Consider the following 17,500-nt stretch of genomic DNA (forward strand, 5'->3'; position numbering starts at 1 on the left):
GTGTGTGTATTTTGGTTGCATTGCATGCTTTTATATTCAGATAGGTCGGTGTAGAGAGACAGGAAACCCATGCAGGGCAGAGAAAGGGGAGAGACGTGAGACTTTGGATTTGAATCCAGGTCCAAGAGGATACGGTCTGTGTAGGCCTACCCCAAGGCTACCCTTCTTTAATTAGAGCTTCACTCACACCCTCTTATGCTGCATTCTGTGTGAACATGCGTAAATCCAACTATAAATGATTAACACAAAAGTCCCCTCTTTAGTTGAACCTAAGTTCATTCATGTTCATCATTCCTGCCTGCCCCAGAATAGAACAGAGATTAGATCACAAAGGTCAATAGGTTCCTGACAATGTATCCGAGGTCCGGTTGAACTCGGTCTTCCTAGTCTTGTTCAGGAACATGTCTTTCTGTCAGTTTCGTGTTTCTTTTTTCCAGTGGTGGAAAAAGTACTCAAATGTTTTACTTAAGTAAAAGCAATACTGCAATGTAGAAGTTACAAGTAAAAGTCCGGAATTCAAAATTTACTTGGGTAAAAGTAGTAGCCTAGGTATAAAATAGGGCTAAAGTGGTTAATATATGTTTTATAATGTAATAATCTGCAAAGCAACTAGTAATTCAGTTTTCAAATAATTGTAGTAGAGTGAAAGTACAATATTTGCCTCTGAGGTGCAGTGGAGTAGCAGTAAAAGTATAGACAATTGGAAATACTCCAGTAAGTAAAAGTACCTCAAAATTTACCTTAAGTACAGTACTTGAGTAAATGTAAGTAAAAGTACCTCAAAATTTACCTTAAGTATAGTACTTGAGTAAATGTACTTAATTACTTTACACCACTGCTTTTTTCCCATTTTGATTTGTTACCTCTGCTATGGCGCCGTTGCCCACTAGGGGGGAGTGGTGCTACACCGAATGGACGTGGGGTTGTACATTATTGTGGTCTGGACTGTGTGTGGAGCTGATGTTGTACTGTAGGAGCTCTAGTTTGCTCAGCGTGTCTGTCAGTGATCCAACCTGAATGTATTATGATGAACACTTTACATACCATTGAAGTTAGGGGAATGGGGAGAAGAGATCATAAAGTTATTTATTTGAACCCGTTGTCTTGTGCAAAGTCACTCCCTTTGTAAAGAAAGCTATGTTTATACATTCAAACAGTAATTCTATGTGTGTATGTGTGTGTATGTGTGTGTGTCTGTGTGTGTGTGTGTGTGTGTGTGTGTGTGTGTGTGTGTGTGCGCGCGCGTGTGCGTGTGCGTGTGCGTGTGCGTGTGCTTGTGCGTGTGTGTGTGTGTGTGTCTGTGCGTGTGTACATTATGTGAAACTGTATTGGAAGCTGTCGCTCAACTGTAATTAGAAAGTCCCCTGCTGTCTTGTGATAATGTTTGACTTTACCCAGCAAACAATGTGTGTTTGTGTGCGTATGAATAATGAGCATACAAGTGTGTTGTTGTTTCTTTCTTTAATCACAGCGGTATTGAAACAGTCAGGAAAGCTCACAGAGAGAGACAGAGAAAGCATATAGACAAAGGTGATGAGAGTGGAATCTGATGTTTGTGCAACGGTTGTGCACTGTCAGATCTTTTTTTTTTTTTTTTTTTTTACAGTGATGTGATGGTTTTTATGCAAATGCTTATTGTATCACTTTGAGATTTGTCCAAATTTAAAGTGCATTATAAATGAAATTAATTATGATTACTATTCAGCCTTTCTCCATGCTGTCTGTTTGTGTGGATATTATAGTGGCCGCTCCACAGTGTTGATTTCGTCGACTAAAACTATTATATGACGAAAAATGTACCTTTTTTCATGGATGAAAACTAAATAAAAACTAAGCTTTGGATGACTAAAACTAAGAACCAATATATTGACAAAACTAGACAAAAATGTGGGACGAGTGGAGAAGAGATCCAGTTGAACTAAAAGACAAGTGATTTTATGTTTGGTTGTGCTCGGGTGTTGTGCTCTGAAAATAGCCGATCTACAAGCTCACAATGCGTCGCAGCGTGACGCATTGTGAGCTTGTAGACCGACTATTTTCAGCACACAACCAAGTGTAAAATCTGCCATTACGACGCCATCAAGGCACCGCCAAAATACATTTTAGTCCACTAAATCAACTGCCGTTTTAGTCGACTATAATCTTATGATATTCAGTCAACTAAAACTAGACAAAAACTAAAATATTTCAGATGACTAAAATTTGACTAAAAATAAGTCAACACTGCCGCTCCACTATGCAGCAGTCTTTTTGTTACCTGAGTTTTGAAGCACCTTTTCGGTTCCCAGCTGAGGTACTGAGAGTCCTTTTGGTCAGCTTTGTCAGGTCAGTTTAGTTTTAATCTGTCACTGCTTGGCACACATGGGGAGATGATGCTCGGTCTGGTTTGGCCCTGACCCTTTTTTCACACTCAGCCTTCATCCTTCACTTCATGTATTCCTTTTTCATTTCCACCGAGTGGCTCTGCAGGCGCCATCTATAAGAGGGTCACTGTGTATGTGTGTGTGTGTGTGTGTGTGTGTGTGTGTGTGTGTGTGTGTGTGTGTGTGTGTGTGTGTGTGTGTGTGTGTGTGTGTGTGTGTGTGTGTGTGTGTGTGTGTGTGTGTGTGTGTGTGTGTGTGTGTGTGTGTGTCTGTGTGTGTGTTTGTCCAGGGCTAATCTCGCAAACCGCTGCACCGATCTGTGCCAATTCCTTGTGCACACTGCCAGTGGGCCAAAGAAGCAGCGTTGCCAGATTCTGTGACAGAAACAAGCAACCGGGTCTAGGAAAACAAGCCCAAAAGAAGCGTCTCTGGGCCACATGAGCACTTTAAACATATGCATCAGCTATTTGAAAATAGCAGATCTACAAGCTCACAACGCGTCGCGATGCGACGCGTTGTGAGCTTGTAGATCTGCTATTTTCAAATAAAATCTTGGGGGGGAATTTATAATAAGCAGATCTGGCAACACTGCAAAGTACCCTCCAATAACTTTCCTCACATCTCTTGTATACTTTATACTTAAATGTTATGATCAAAGACAATAGGGCTCTGATCGGACAGAAACCTTGGCCAAATTTGGAGTCAAACGTCATAGATATGTCATAGACTACAACTGATGATGTCATATAGATGACTGACGTCACTGGCTGTCCTATATGGATTAAAGGGGTATTTCACTTTCAAAAAAACTTTTGCTCATTTTATCGTCTACTCAGGCTTTTGTGAGCCCCCCAGACCGTTTTTAAGTTGCTTGATTCATTATTTAGATATTTGATATTCATTTTATCAGACACGCCCCCTTCCTATACAAACCCATTATAACTTCAAACTCCATTTTAACCCGTTAGATTCGTCAAAAACACCCGTCCTTGGTTCGAGGGGGCCGTGTTTTTTCGATAATGTTTTCATTTATTTTTAATATTTTTTTTGGAAAATGAAAAAAATTAAATACATTAAAAAAATTAAATAAAATAAATGAAAAAAGTTATCGAAAAAACACGGCCCCCTCACGTATTAGGAGGGCAGGGTGAGTCAGCAGAACCAAGGACGGATGTTTTTGATGAATCTAACGGGTTAAAAATGGAGTTTGAAGTTATAATGGGTTTGTATAGGAAGGGGGCGTGTCTGATAAAATGATTATCAAATATCTAAATACTAAATCTAGCAACTTAAAAACGGTCTGGGGGGCTCACAAAAGCCTGAGTAGACGATAAAATGAGCCAAAGTTTTTTTGAAAGTGAAATATCCCTTTAAGTCCTAGATCCCCGCCGTTCCCAAGATCCTCACGATATGATTTTTTGAGAACGACACCATTTCTTTGGCTATTCAAAAAATAACAAATCTACGAGCTCATGAGCTTGTAGATCGGTTTATTTTTTTGGTTGAACATTTTTGAAAATGTGTACAAATCTTTGAATATATCTTTTTCTAAAGTGAACATTTTTTACTCTATTCAAAGATTTGCACCAATGTTCACGATTTTTCAAAAATAGCAGATCTACAAGCTCATAGCGTTGCACTCGGTGCCGAACTACGAGCTTGTAGATCTGCTATTTTTGAATAGCCCAAAAAAATGACACAGATTCTTTCCCGGTCTTAATGGCTTAAAAATATTTATATTTTATTACAGTTCAAACTCGATGGAGTGTTATAATATTATTAGTGACCACATGAGGTTGTGCAGTATATGTCCCAGGTGGGTCCAGAGCCAGGAGCATCAACCCATCTGTCTCTACTCTCTTGCGTTCTATTCATATGCAAATGAAAACTGTATGTGTTTTTAGCATAATGTGAAGCAAGTGGTGTGGCCCGTGTGATCACATACACACACAGTCAATTCTGGAGAGTTGATGCAAGTGAAAGACAGATTTCACTGTGTGTGTGTCATGATCTGTGTGTGAACGTGGAACGCATTGAATCTGTGTGTGTGTGTGTGTGTGTGTGTGTGTGTGTGTGTGTGTGTGTGTGTGTGTGTGTGTGTGTGTGTGTGTGTGTGTGTGTGCGTGTACGTGTACGCGTACGCGTACGCGTACGTGTCATGATCTGTGCATGTGCGTGTGCGTGTGCATGTGCATGTGCGTGTGCATGTGCGTGCGTGCGTGCGTGCGTGCGTGCGTGCGTGAATACGCTCGTCATGTGCAGTGTGAGGATCACGTTCAGCCCAGGGGTAGGTGAACCGACTGTAAACAATGGATCTGACAGAATCTAGGTCTTCACATCACTACTTCTGTGTGTGTGTGTGTGTGTGTGTGTGTGTGTGTGTGTGTGTGTGTGTGTGTGTGTGTGTGTGTGTGTGTGTGTGTGTGTGTGTGTGTGTGTGTGTGTGCGTGCGTGCGTGTGTGCGTGTAGACCTTCGCACAAGGCTGTTGGAGGCCACTGCGAGCCTTCAGGGCGGACCATACCCTCTGACCAACTGCCTTTGTTCCTGAATCCCCAGGGGCTTCGTCTGTGTGAGGCGGAGGAAGAGGAGGAGACGCAAGAGCAGGAGGAGGAGAGAGAGGGAGGAGGAGGAGGAGGAGGAGGAGGTGGTACGAGTGAGAGTGCGTGAATGCGGACATGGCCCGTGCCTCCTGCTGCCCATAGAGGTGCTGCTTGGCGGAAGACAGACCGGAGAGGACAGAGGACAGACAGGTGAGAAGACACTCACTAGCGCAGTGAGATAGAAAGAGTTGCGTTCACTCTATTGGGCCAATTATTTTACAGCTATATGTAAAGGGAGAATATTTTCGTTGCTGTCCGGCAGAAACCAGCTAACTCCATTTTGACGCTTTTGCATTTTTTCCATAAATCAGTGCCATTGAACACCCTTTACGTCTGTGTGTTGGTGAAAAAAATATTGAACCAATGAAAAGCATTAAAAAGCGCTTCTGACAAAACCAGCTAACTCCATTGGATCCTCAAACTTTCTGCTAAACCAGCTAACTCCACCGGAGTTGGCCGGTTTTGCTGACTCCAGGCTCCACCCCCTTTTGACCTCCAACCTCATTGTGAGCTTGGAGGTCCATTCAGCTGTTCTTATCAATGATGAACAAAACCTCCTAACTCCACCTTTTTTCATTTCCTGAAAATTTTGATTTTTTTTTTAATTAGCTGGTTTCTGCCGGACAGCAGAGATATAATACAAATTAATATAAAAGTTGTGCTCTGAGATGGGCAGTATTTGAAATAAGTGTGTTTGAAATACGCATTTCAAATACGTTTTTGTATTTGGCTACGATTGAAAGAATTTTATGAAATTTATACTTTAACACAGTGAGTGCAAAATGTTCCCCAAAGGTCTTAGAGGTAAATATACACAGCAGATTTTGCAGTGTATTTCAGTGTATTTCACCAAATTAAGGCAAAGTAAGGGCGCGCTCCCACCAAGAGTTGGCTGGCCGCTGTTAAACGCAGGTTGTGCACGGCCACAGTTTTTTGCAGCCAGCGGATTCAAAAAAACGGGAGTGTCGCGCCTGTCACTCACTTTCAGGACCCTCCTCGTAGCCCGCACCGCTTGCTGCCTTGAGCCTTGAGCACCATGGTGTTTCCTGAGTGTTGAGACGGTCCGCCTTCGACTCACCCGATTGGACAGAGTGGGAAAATCAGCGCCTGCCTCCAGCAGTTTTCTGCTTAGTCGCGGAGAGCAGATAAACGCAAGGTCTGCGCGACAAGCGGAAAAATCTGCTCTTGCGTGAATCAACGCATTTGCATTGACAATGCATTGGCAGATTCTGCAAACAGCGGCCAGCCAACTCTTGGTGGGGCGCGCTCCCACCGCACTTTTATTTTACCTCTGGGGCAGAATCTGCCAATGCATTGTCAATGTAAATGCGTGGATTCACGCAAGAGCAGATTTTTCCGCTTGTCGCGCAGACCTTGCGTTTATCTGCTCTCCGCGACTAAGCATAAAACTGCTGGAGACAGGAGCCGATTTTCTTCAGGAAGCACCATGGTGCTCAAGGCAGCAGGCGGTGCGGGCTACGGGGATGGTCTTGAATGTGAGTGACAGGTGCGTCACAGCGTTTTTTTGAATCCGCTGGCTGCCAAAAACTGTGGCCGCGCACAACCTGCGTTTAACAGCGGCCAGCCAACTTTTGGTGGGAGCGCGCCCTAAGGCAATTTTATATGTATAGCACATTTCAACAAGAAGGCAATTAAAAGCCTTCTAAAATGCTTTACACAAAACATTAACAGCATTAACACGAAGTGCAAAAGAAACTTCATTATAAAAGGACATTTGAATAAAACTACAGTAGAAAATAGGAATAATAAACAGAAAAGTCGTCTTTTTTTCCCCATTGCAATTTTTTTTTATCACTTTTACATTTTCCAATATGTTTTTTTTATGTTTGCCTATATTATAGGCAAACATAAAAAAAACATATTGGAAAATGTAAAAGTGATTAAAAAAAATTGCGAAAGTATTCACAAGTTCACGATGCATTGCAATGGGGAAAAAAAGACGACTTTTCTGTTTATTATTCCTATTTTCTACTGTAGTTTTATTCAAATGTCCTTTTATAATGAAGTTTCTTTTGCACTTCGTGTTAATGCTGTTAATGTTTTGTGTAAAGCATTTTAGAAGGCTTTTAATTGCCTTCTTGTTGATATGTGCTATACATATAAAATTGCCTTAGGGCGCGCTCCCACCAAAAGTTGGCTGGCCGCTGTTAAACGCAGGTTGTGCGCGGCCACAACATGTCATTATAGGCCCTATAATGACATGTCCAAAATAGTTTGGACACCAGGTTGAAAGTGATTAAAATAACTGAGTGTTATAGCAGACATGCAGTATTAACGGTGTGATGTACACACGGTTTTGCTTTTGCCAGATGAACCAATGCTGCAAACGTGTCTCTTAGCCTGTTATGACATCTGACATGTTGTTATATTTACATATTTGGCTGTCCCTACTGTCACAGCACTGCCTAAACATGGGCAGAATTAATCATGCAATGCTAATGGGCCTAAAAAAATGCCTCGAAGCACTGTACCTTTTTTTAATGAATAAAAAATACATTTTGTCCAATCTGTATGGTAGAGTATGTTAATACAATATAACTTATACAGTTGGGGTGGTTGTATTTTGTCTCCCTGCTCTTCTATTGAGACATTTAGATTGTGTGTCTATAGGTTTCTGGTTTGACACAAATTTTGACCTGAAGGTCAAGATTCAATTCTTCCCGAGCAAGCAGCAGTGCAGTGGAAAAAGTACTTGAATGTTTTACTTAAATAAAAGTGTCAATACTGCAATGTAGAAGCACTCTGTTACAAGTAAAAGTCCGGAATAAAACATTTACTTGAGTAAAAGTACAAAAGTATTGGTATCAAAATGTACTTAAAGTACCAAAAGTAAAAGTACTAAAATGTTTGAAAATAGCAGATCTACAAGCTCACAACGCGTCGCGATGCGACGCGCCGTGAGCTTGTAGATCGGCTATTTTCAAATAGCCTAGGTATAAAATAGGGCTAAAGTGGTTCATGTATGTTTTATAATGTAATAACTTATATCTGCAAAGTAACTAGTAACTAAAGTTTTCAAATAATTGTAGTGGAGTAAAAGCACAATATTTGCCTCTGAGATGTAGTGGAGTAGAAGTAAAAATACAGACAATTGGAAATACTCCAGACCAGTAAAGTAAAGGTACCTCAAAATTGTACTTAAGTACAATACTAGAGTAAATGTACTTAGTTACTTTACACCACTGGCAAGCAGGCTCAATGGTAAAAATGTAGATGCAGACCCAGGTTCAAATCCGGGGTAGAAGAGGAAAGTTAGTTTTAAAGGACCATACCAGCCTCTTTGTCACTTTTTACTTTGATTGGATTTCTTTCAGATCTTTTCCCCGCTATTGAGATATATAATACCGGTCTATTCACTATTATTTGTTTATTGATGTCTCAGTTAGATTTAGGTCATTTAGATCTGTTGTGCCATATCCCCCCTGCCCCCCAGTCCCATGCATATATTACCATAGGCCTTACTTATGGATTATGGCACAATGGACCTAAATGATGATATTGAAGTCAGAACACCAATATCAGAATAGCATTTTGATGAAGTGTGGTAAATCTTGTGCAATTTTGAGTTGTTCAACATATGTTTTGAGGCATCAGGCTTCAGTAACAACAACATAATAATATTATTCATATTCATATTCATATTCATATTCATATTCATATTCATATTCATAGTAATAGTAATAGTAATATTCATAGTAATAGTAATAGTAATATTCATATTAATAGTAATAGTAATATTAATAATAATACAAATTTAGCCCACTAGTTGTTTTCAAGTTCAAGTTGAACTTCAAATAAAATGTTGAGGTAAACTTTCCTTTCGGAATTTCATTTTTGGAATCGTAAACACAGCCACGATACACACATACGCTCTTCTGTAGATTGAAATACAAGCTAAAAACTACATGAATGAATCCATGATACAACAAATATATAAGTAAAAACAGTAACAGTTAAAACCCCATGTAAAGCACACTGTCTCCGTGTGTTTTGAGGTCTCTGTCATTGTACACCTGCACATAATGTGAAATGTGTCCTCTGCATGTAACCAATCCTATATAACTATAAGGAGCATGTGGTGAAGTGCCATTAATACAGCACCCGGGGAGCAGTTAGGGGTTAAGTGTCATGCTCAGAGACACTGAGTCAGTGACCTTCTGATTAGCAGACGGCCTCTCTACCCACTCAGCTATGTCCGCCCCCTCAACATTAGGCCGATATATATCTCAATAATGGAAAAATATATCAAAATAATGGCTTTGATGAATGAAGTCCTATCAAAGTTACGGTGGCAAAGGACCGACATCTTAAAAAGGCTGGTATACCCCTATAAGCTGTACCCGATGGTAGGGCTCCAACTAACGATGATTTTACTAGCAATTATTCCATCGATTACTTGTTTGTTGTTGTTTGATGCCCAAAATAGGGGTAGATTATTAATCGCATATTTCATTAAACTATCAATTATCGCTACATTTCTATACCTTAGTTCGATTAACTGTTGCCGCACTGCCCGATTGGTACCCACACAGCCTGCATCAGTGGTGGAAAAAGTAGTCAATTTTTTTACTCAAGTAAAATAATTACTACTGCAATGTAGAAATACTACTAAGTAAAAGTCTGGATTAAAACAATTACTGTACTTGAGTAAAAGTACAAAAGGATATCAAAAGTAAAAACTTTAAGTACAAAAATAGAAATGCAGAATGTCCCATTTCACAAGTTTTCACATGTGTATACAATGTATACAAATCTTTTGAAAATAGCAGATCTACAAGCTATTTTCAAATGGCCGAAATGTATAGAGGGCTGAAGTGGTTATGTATGTTTTTTTTTTATAATAATCAAAATCTACAAAGTAAGTAACTAGTAACTAAAGTTTTCAAGTAATTGTAGTGGAGTAAAAGTACAATATTTGCCTCTGAGATGTAGTGGAGTAGAAGTTAAAGTACAGACCAATTGGAAATACTCCAGTAAAGTAAAAAATACCTCAAAATCGTACTTAAGTACAATACTTTACAATACAAATTTACTTAGTTACTTTACACCACACAGCCTGCATAGTATTATGGTGGAAAGCTATTCCCTATCAGTTCCCCTTCTGTTCGGCAGCCTTGTCAATGGACGGGGCTGACCTTCAGCTATGGTTCACCTCTAAACATGGTTTGTTCTCTTGTGGAACAGCATTATTCTCTCTGGGTTGTAAAAGCTCTTCTTCTCCTTCTGCCTCCCCCCTCTCTCTCTCTCTCTCTCCTCTGCTCCCCTCGCCCCAGGATGAAGCTGTGGCTGGGGTCAGCCCGTCGGCCCCTGCAGGTGGCCTTCGTCGCCGTTGCCGTGGCGATGGTGATGCTCTGCGCTGACCCGGTGTCCGCTGGCAGCCGTAACCATCGAGGACAGACAGGTACAGAAGAAGGGCTCGGCCCCGGGCCCCGGGTCCCCCCCCCCACCCCCCGATGGCACACAAGAGGTTAACCCATGAAAGCCGGGAACGCATCTGTGTCCTTTTTATATTTCTTTCGGCTATAAAAAAATAGCAGATTCTACAAGCTCGTAGCGCGGCACTCGGTGCCGCGCTACGAGCTTGCAGATCTGCTATTTTTGAAAAATCGTGAAAATGTGTGCAAATCTTTGAATATATATATATATTTTTTTTAAGCAAACATTTTTAACTCAAATCTTTGCTTCTGGGGGATTCTACAAATGTCTTCTAAATCCTAACAGTTTAAAAAATATATATATGTTGCTATAATCAGTGGTTCTGTTTCATGTCAAGGACCCCCAAAATGATATGTATTTGGCCGCGGACCCCCATCTCAAAACATTTTGTTCCAGGGACCCCCCCAGAAGTTGTAACAGAGTTTAAAAATGTTCGCTTTAAAACATATATATTCAAAGATGTGCACACATTTTCACGATTTTTCCAAAAACATTGCAGATCTACAAGCTCATGGCGCGGCACGTATGTGCCATGAGCTTGTAGATCTGCTATTTTTGAATAGCCCAAAGAAATGACGCAGATGCGCTCCCGGTCTTAAAGGGTTAATTACGCTGTCGTGCGGAGATACAACACATGTTCCTCCGAGCCTGTCATTATATTACCTGAGCTGTCCGGATTGCGGGGTGGTGTGTTGGTGTGGGTCGGGGTGGGTGGGGGTGCTTGGGTGGTCTCCGACGACAGGGGACAATTTGTTCAGTCCTTAAATATGACAGACGTGCAATCTAGACGAGCCCTGACTTTTTTTGGGGGGGCCTGCACGCGTACAAACACACACCGTTTGAATGATGAAGGTTGGTACAGCGAATGGCACTTTAGCTGTCACCATGCTGTCAACACACATAGATCAGGGCGGGAGTGATCGGGATCTGTTTCGGGGAGGAGGGGGGGGGGGGGTTGCAGATGTGGAGACATCCGTAATGGAGGAATGGAGCGGACGCCATTGTTCTCGTGGGGGGGGGGGGGGGGGGGCTCGATTCGAAAGTGGTTTAGGGTTACTGTAAAAAAAAATAGAAAATAGGGCAGAGCCCTCGTGTATGGAAGTCCATTTATACATGGGGTAGGCTAAGAACTTCATGGCTATAATAGGCCATGTCTTTTATTGTGATATGTTAAGCTCTGCAGTACCTCCCACAAGTCTGCCAGGAGCTGTAGGCTATACTTCGGTGAATTAAAAATGGAGGTAAAGTCGTATCCACCAGAGTCTTGATTGAGGACCCGTCAGCTAAATCGAAATTCCGTCTTTAATTTGCAGTCAGAGAAGTCAGCCTGAACACTCCCAGACAAAAACACAAAAAGAAACTAGAAAAAGACCAACACAGTGTTACATAATTATTCAAAAAATGTACCTTTGAATATTGTTATTATGTCTGAAAAGGAGTCATATAATCCCATGAGGGATGGCATGACACTAAAATTAAATAATTCATTCATTCATATTCATTTTTAACTGGCTGACTACAAGGACAGCCGTGCTGAGTCACAGGCCCTCTCATGCCACGTGGGTGTATGCACGTCCCCGCGCCATCTCCTTCTCACACTTAATTATGACAATTTCCTTAATTATTTTCTGGGTTCCGCAACCTCCCCCCCCCCCCCCGACCGCGTTTTGCCTCCTGATGCAATAAGGTGACCTTTTATGCGCCACGGAAATGCCACCGGCGTCCATGTCTCTGTGGTGAGTGATGGTGTTATAGTTTCCCTTTTTGACAGAGAGAGGAGGCTATAGCAGGCTGGCCGGGGCCGCCACGTGTGCCGCGTATGTTCGGGAGACACGCTAATTGCAGTCCCGGCCTGTTGTGAAGGTCAGCGCGAGTCCAAACGCGCCCCTCCATCTCCCTAAACCCCCCCCCCCCCCCCCAATTTCACACACTTGTGGTTTCAGACGCGAGCTGACTTTTCCCCCAAACTGATTGCAGTGTTTCATTAGAGGATTTCCACTAATTGGTGTAAGATTAGGTTTGCGCTTGCCTTGTGAAAAATGTCACGACACAGCAGCTGTTCTAGGCGGATGGGATAATTGGCCAAATGTCATGATTTCTATATTAATTTCTCTCTGTATTGTCCAAAATGTGTTTTTTGTTATTTCCTGGGTGGGTCAATGAGGCGTTTGGTTTTGATTAATGTGGTGCTGTACCGCATGCTGCCACATGGTGGCTCCAGAGGTCAAAAAATGGCAAAAGACAGTTTGTCATTTTTCTGAAATTCACCAGGAAAACAGTAACTCTATATTAGAAACAAAATGGAATGAATGTCATCTCTAAACTATTCAGAAGCTTTGACTGGATGCTTGTCAGTTGAATACAATAGCGCAGGTTTTCTATTCTTGTCTCCTCGTGGGCTAAAATATTTTCTATGAGTCATGGAATATAATAGGTACTATATGCAGTTGTCATTTAATCTGGAAATGTTTGTGGCTTAACCTGGCAAAACCCATAAATTATTTTATAACTCATTAGTAAAATGTTTATTTGGACTGACTGTAACAAAAATTATCTTTAGGCACGCTGTATCACAAAACCACGACAAAGTGTTAAGTCCTTGGAAATGTAAACAACCTAGTGATTTAATAACAACTTAGTTTAGTTTTGTTTTATACTTTTAATGAGCCAAAATCTAAGTCATACATTTCCAATGAATTACCTTAACCCTGGCCAAAATTCTTAAAAAATACCAGATCGTGTATAGCTTGTACATTTTTGAATATACAGTATATTGCTAGTGGTTAACAAATGCAATGAAGCTTTTTACATACTTTGTCATGATCATAGTAATATAGCAGCTCATAATGCTGCAGTTGGTTTCAGTGTAAGCATACAGACATCCAGTGGTGGAAAGTAACTAAGTACATTTACTGAAGTACTGTACTTAAGTACAATTTTGAGGTATTTTTTATTTTACTGGAGCATTTCCTATTTTCTGTAGGCCTACTTTTACTTCCACTCCACTACATCTCAGAGGCAGATATTGCACTTTTACTCCACAACAATTATTTGAAAACATTACTTTGTAGATTATGATTATTATTACAAAACATACATTAACCACTTCAGCCATATTTACATTTCATCCATTTGAAAATAGCCGATCTACAAGCTCACAGTGCGCATTGTGAGCTTGTAGATCTGCTATTTTCAAAAGCTTTGCATACATTTTATACATTTGAAAAGTTGTGAAATGGGACATTCTGCAAAATGAGTACTTTCTACTTTTGGTACTTTAAGTACATTTTGATGCCAATACTTCTGTACTTTTACTCAAGTCAATTTTGAATTCCGGACTTTTTCTTGTAAAACAGTATTTCTACATTGCAGTATTGATACTTTTACTTAAGTAAAAAAATTAGTACTTTCTCCACCACTGACGTGCACATGGGTATCTTGTGTAGGTGTACCGCTCATCTCGCTTCCTCACTGCAGAATTGTGTGCTATTTAATGTCTTTCTTTCTTTATATTGATCCATGACAGTTATGCAAGTGTGGTAATGATATTTTGGCTATTTCGGAATTTGGTATTCATATTCTGACTCCCCCTCAGTGAATCCAATTTGGCCATAGCTGAGATGTATAATGACATTCAGGGCTATTTAAACATGCAGTTATGGCTGCGATGAAAGCATAAATACATATTACATATAGCTAACAATATTCCTAAAGATATTCATCATTTATGTTGTAAGTGCCCCCATTACCATGTTGCTGAGCGCCCATTATGTCTGTATTTATATTAGGACAGGGCATCACTAAAACCTCATCTACTTTTGAGGGGATTAAAATAATTCTATTTAATGTCTGTAAGCTTGCCATGCATGTGCATATTTAAATACATAAGCTTGCGTGTGCGTGTGCGTGTGCGTGTGTGTGTGTGTGTGTGTGTGTGTGTGTGTGTGTGTGTGTGTGTGTGTGTGTGTGTGTGTGCGTGTGCGTGCGCGTGTGTGTTTCACTTCAATATTTCGAAAACTTTAGTCACTAGTTACTTTACAGATTTAGATTATTACTGCAAAACATTACATTAACCACTTAAGCCCTATTTTATATACATAGGCTATTCAAAAATAGCCGATCTACAAGCTCACAACACGTTGCGATGCGACACGTTGTGAGCTTGTCGATCTGCCATTTTTGAAAAGGTTTGACAAATTGTGAAAAAAATTTGTACTTTTACTTTTGGTACTTTAAGTGTATTTTGAGGCCAATACTTTTACTCAAGTTATTATTTCTACATTGTGGTATTGATTGACGTGAAGTGAGTAGAACTTTATCAGTGATAGATGTATGTATTGGAGGGAGGGAAGACCTTGCCTTTTCCCAGACCACCATTGTAAATAAGAGCCTCTTGCCTGCTTCAATAAAGGTTTTTTAAAAAGCCCTTTGTTAATCCCATAGGGTAAATTCAGCGTCTGCTTCACCCAGCTCATGGCTGATCAGATGGTCATGATGGGGGGGGGGGGTGTCTGTTAGGGGTGGTTAAGTGCAGGCACACACTGTAGGACTTTCAAAGTGGTCGGGGGTCGTCTGATCGTTAAGCATGTCACACTACAGGAGTTTATTTCTTGAAATCGGCTGTCATTTATCGTTGTGGTTTTCACCCTATAGATTGATCCCCGACCAGGGATTACACACTGTAGGATAGTTCACTAGGATGCTGTCCAGAGTCAGACCCAATACATACATGTATTTGTTTTTATTCCAATTCATTTTAATCGACGTCTCCCGTGATATATCTCCCTCTCCCTCTCCCTCCCTCTCTCTCTCTCTCTCTCTCTCTCTCGTCAGAAGCAGTCAGTGTTGCCATGTCCGCTTATTATAAGCGACTTTGGGATTGTTTTTCTGTTGCTTGAAAGTGTAGTTGCTTATTTGGTCTTGTTTCCTAATGTTGTTTGAGCCAGTTGTTCTCAAACGTTTTCATGGCAAGGACCCCCAAATTAATATTTGTCCGCAGACCTCCCCCCTTCTGAATTCTGAAGATATGTTGTGCCATAGACCCCCATACAAGATATGTGTGGATTTGGAAAATATTCCACAATTTCCATATTTTTTTCCAAAATGTTCTTCTTTGAAAATAGCCTATCTACAATGTGAGCTTGTAGATCGGCTATTTTCAAAAATCCAATGTATTTGTATATAGGTTAAAAGTGCTCATGTGGCCTGTCGATTTTGTTGGGCTTGTTTTCATAGATCTGGTTGCTTATTTCTCTGGCAAAATCTGGCAACGACAACAAAAGAAGGCACGGGTTCCCGAGTGACAGACACGCTGCTCACGCACACACATATTACACACACACACACACACACACACACACACACACACACACACACACACACACACACACACACACACACACACACACACACACACACACACACACACACACACACACACACACACACACACACACATACACACACAGCTCACGCTCTCTCTCTCTCATTCAGTTTTATAATGTTTAACTTAAAACAGGACTGGACGGTAAAATTGCGGGGGAGGGTCTGTGTGCTGCTGTTTGGTCAGGTCCATTGATCCTCTAGCCACGGTAGCTGCTGTAATGTGCTCTCATTGGCTGTGGCGCTGATCTCCTCGCAGACCCCTTTCATACTGTATGATACTGTGAGATGTCTAGTCGGCGACATAGCCGAATAACTAACAAGGTAGTTATTTGAAAACGGTCGGAAAGCCATCGCAGAGCGGATGATCGCGGCCAGATCGTCTCGCAGAGCCTTTCACACACAGCGAGCATTATCTCGCCGATCAAAGGCCGATCTGCGTCAGATCGGGAGGTTTTGTCGGCGAGCGCCAAAAAAGGTCGCCAACAGCATAATCGGACCAAATATCCTGCAGTGTGTCTTGCTAAGCCTTATAGCAAGACACTTAAGACCTGGAAGAAAAAAGGTTGGCAAACACTGTGCTAATGGACCCTTTTATACGTCGTAGACATGTGCGGGGCCAGGAGGAGGTGAATCGGTGACCTTCAGATTACCCAAATGGCCTCTCTTCCCACCCAGCTACGCCCCGGTCGTGGTAGAAATCTTAAAATGACACAGATGCGTTCCCGGTCTTAATGGCTTAAAAGAAGGAAGTCGCAGGGCTCGTAGCCATGGTCAGCACCCTCTGTAACACTGGTGTGTGTGTGTGTGCTCCTTTTCTCTGATGTGTGTTTGACGGACCACACGGTCAAACAAACAGGTAGAAGGGCGCACACCAGTATTGATGAGGTGCTGTTGACCGTGGTAAATAAGTATAAAAGTAAAGAAGCCAAGATTTGTTTAAAGAAATACCAACGTTTTTCGCCCTGGAAAGGTCTTCTTCGGGGATTCAAGAGGACCGAAGAAGACCTTTCCAGGTCGAAACGTTGGTATTTCTTTAAACAAACATCGTGGCTATGACTGTGCGGCCTTTCTTTTTATACTTTTATGACAGACCACACAGTGCCATCGGAAGACATTTCAGTACACACCGGTGCCATTTTCCAACATGCCCCCTCATCCTCCTATAATTCGACAAAGCTCTGTGTAGGTGGTGAGACCAAAATCTCTTCTCGGTTCCCGGTTCTCCTCAGTGGCTGGAGCAATCGATCTGAATTCACAGCCATTAACCATTACCATGTGCACGGAACAGCGAAGCCCGTTTTTTGCTTTCCCCAAATGTCGGCTGTTTATTAGCGTTTTTGTGTTCGCTGGCTCCCGGGTTGCCAAATCATGTGCGCATATCCCCCCCCACGGGTATGGTCTAGTCACTATAACCTCACATTTTCCATTCACCAGGCATTGTCCCCCATCATCCTAAATGACCTCCTTTTTGAAATGCTCATCAGCTTTGTCGTATTGAAACTGTCCCCGTACGTACAGAGTTCACGCCGCCCCCCTCCACCCCTGCATTGACAGAGATGCCACATGTCCAGGGCCCTTCACAGCAGCCACACTTATTGACAGGGGGAAAGACATGGCTTTCTGATAAATTGGACAACACTCCTGCTCGCCCCGTGTCTGTCAGAATACATCAATCGCCCCGGCTAGCCTGTCAG

The 17,500-nt window shown here is 41.6% G+C and overlaps 1 protein-coding gene across 1 annotated transcript in view; it reads left to right on the top strand.

Annotated features, from left to right (window-relative positions):
* tafa4b (TAFA chemokine like family member 4b) overlaps positions 1–17,500 on the top strand; it is a gene marked incomplete at both ends in the record, with an annotated part of 98,864 nt that overhangs the window by 5,518 nt on the left and 75,846 nt on the right. The window lies entirely within an intron of this gene.

This window comes from Gymnoscopelus braueri (genome assembly GCF_963280865.1).
Source record: "Gymnoscopelus braueri genome assembly, chromosome: 3".
Taxonomy (NCBI): Eukaryota; Metazoa; Chordata; class Actinopteri; order Myctophiformes; family Myctophidae; genus Gymnoscopelus; species Gymnoscopelus braueri.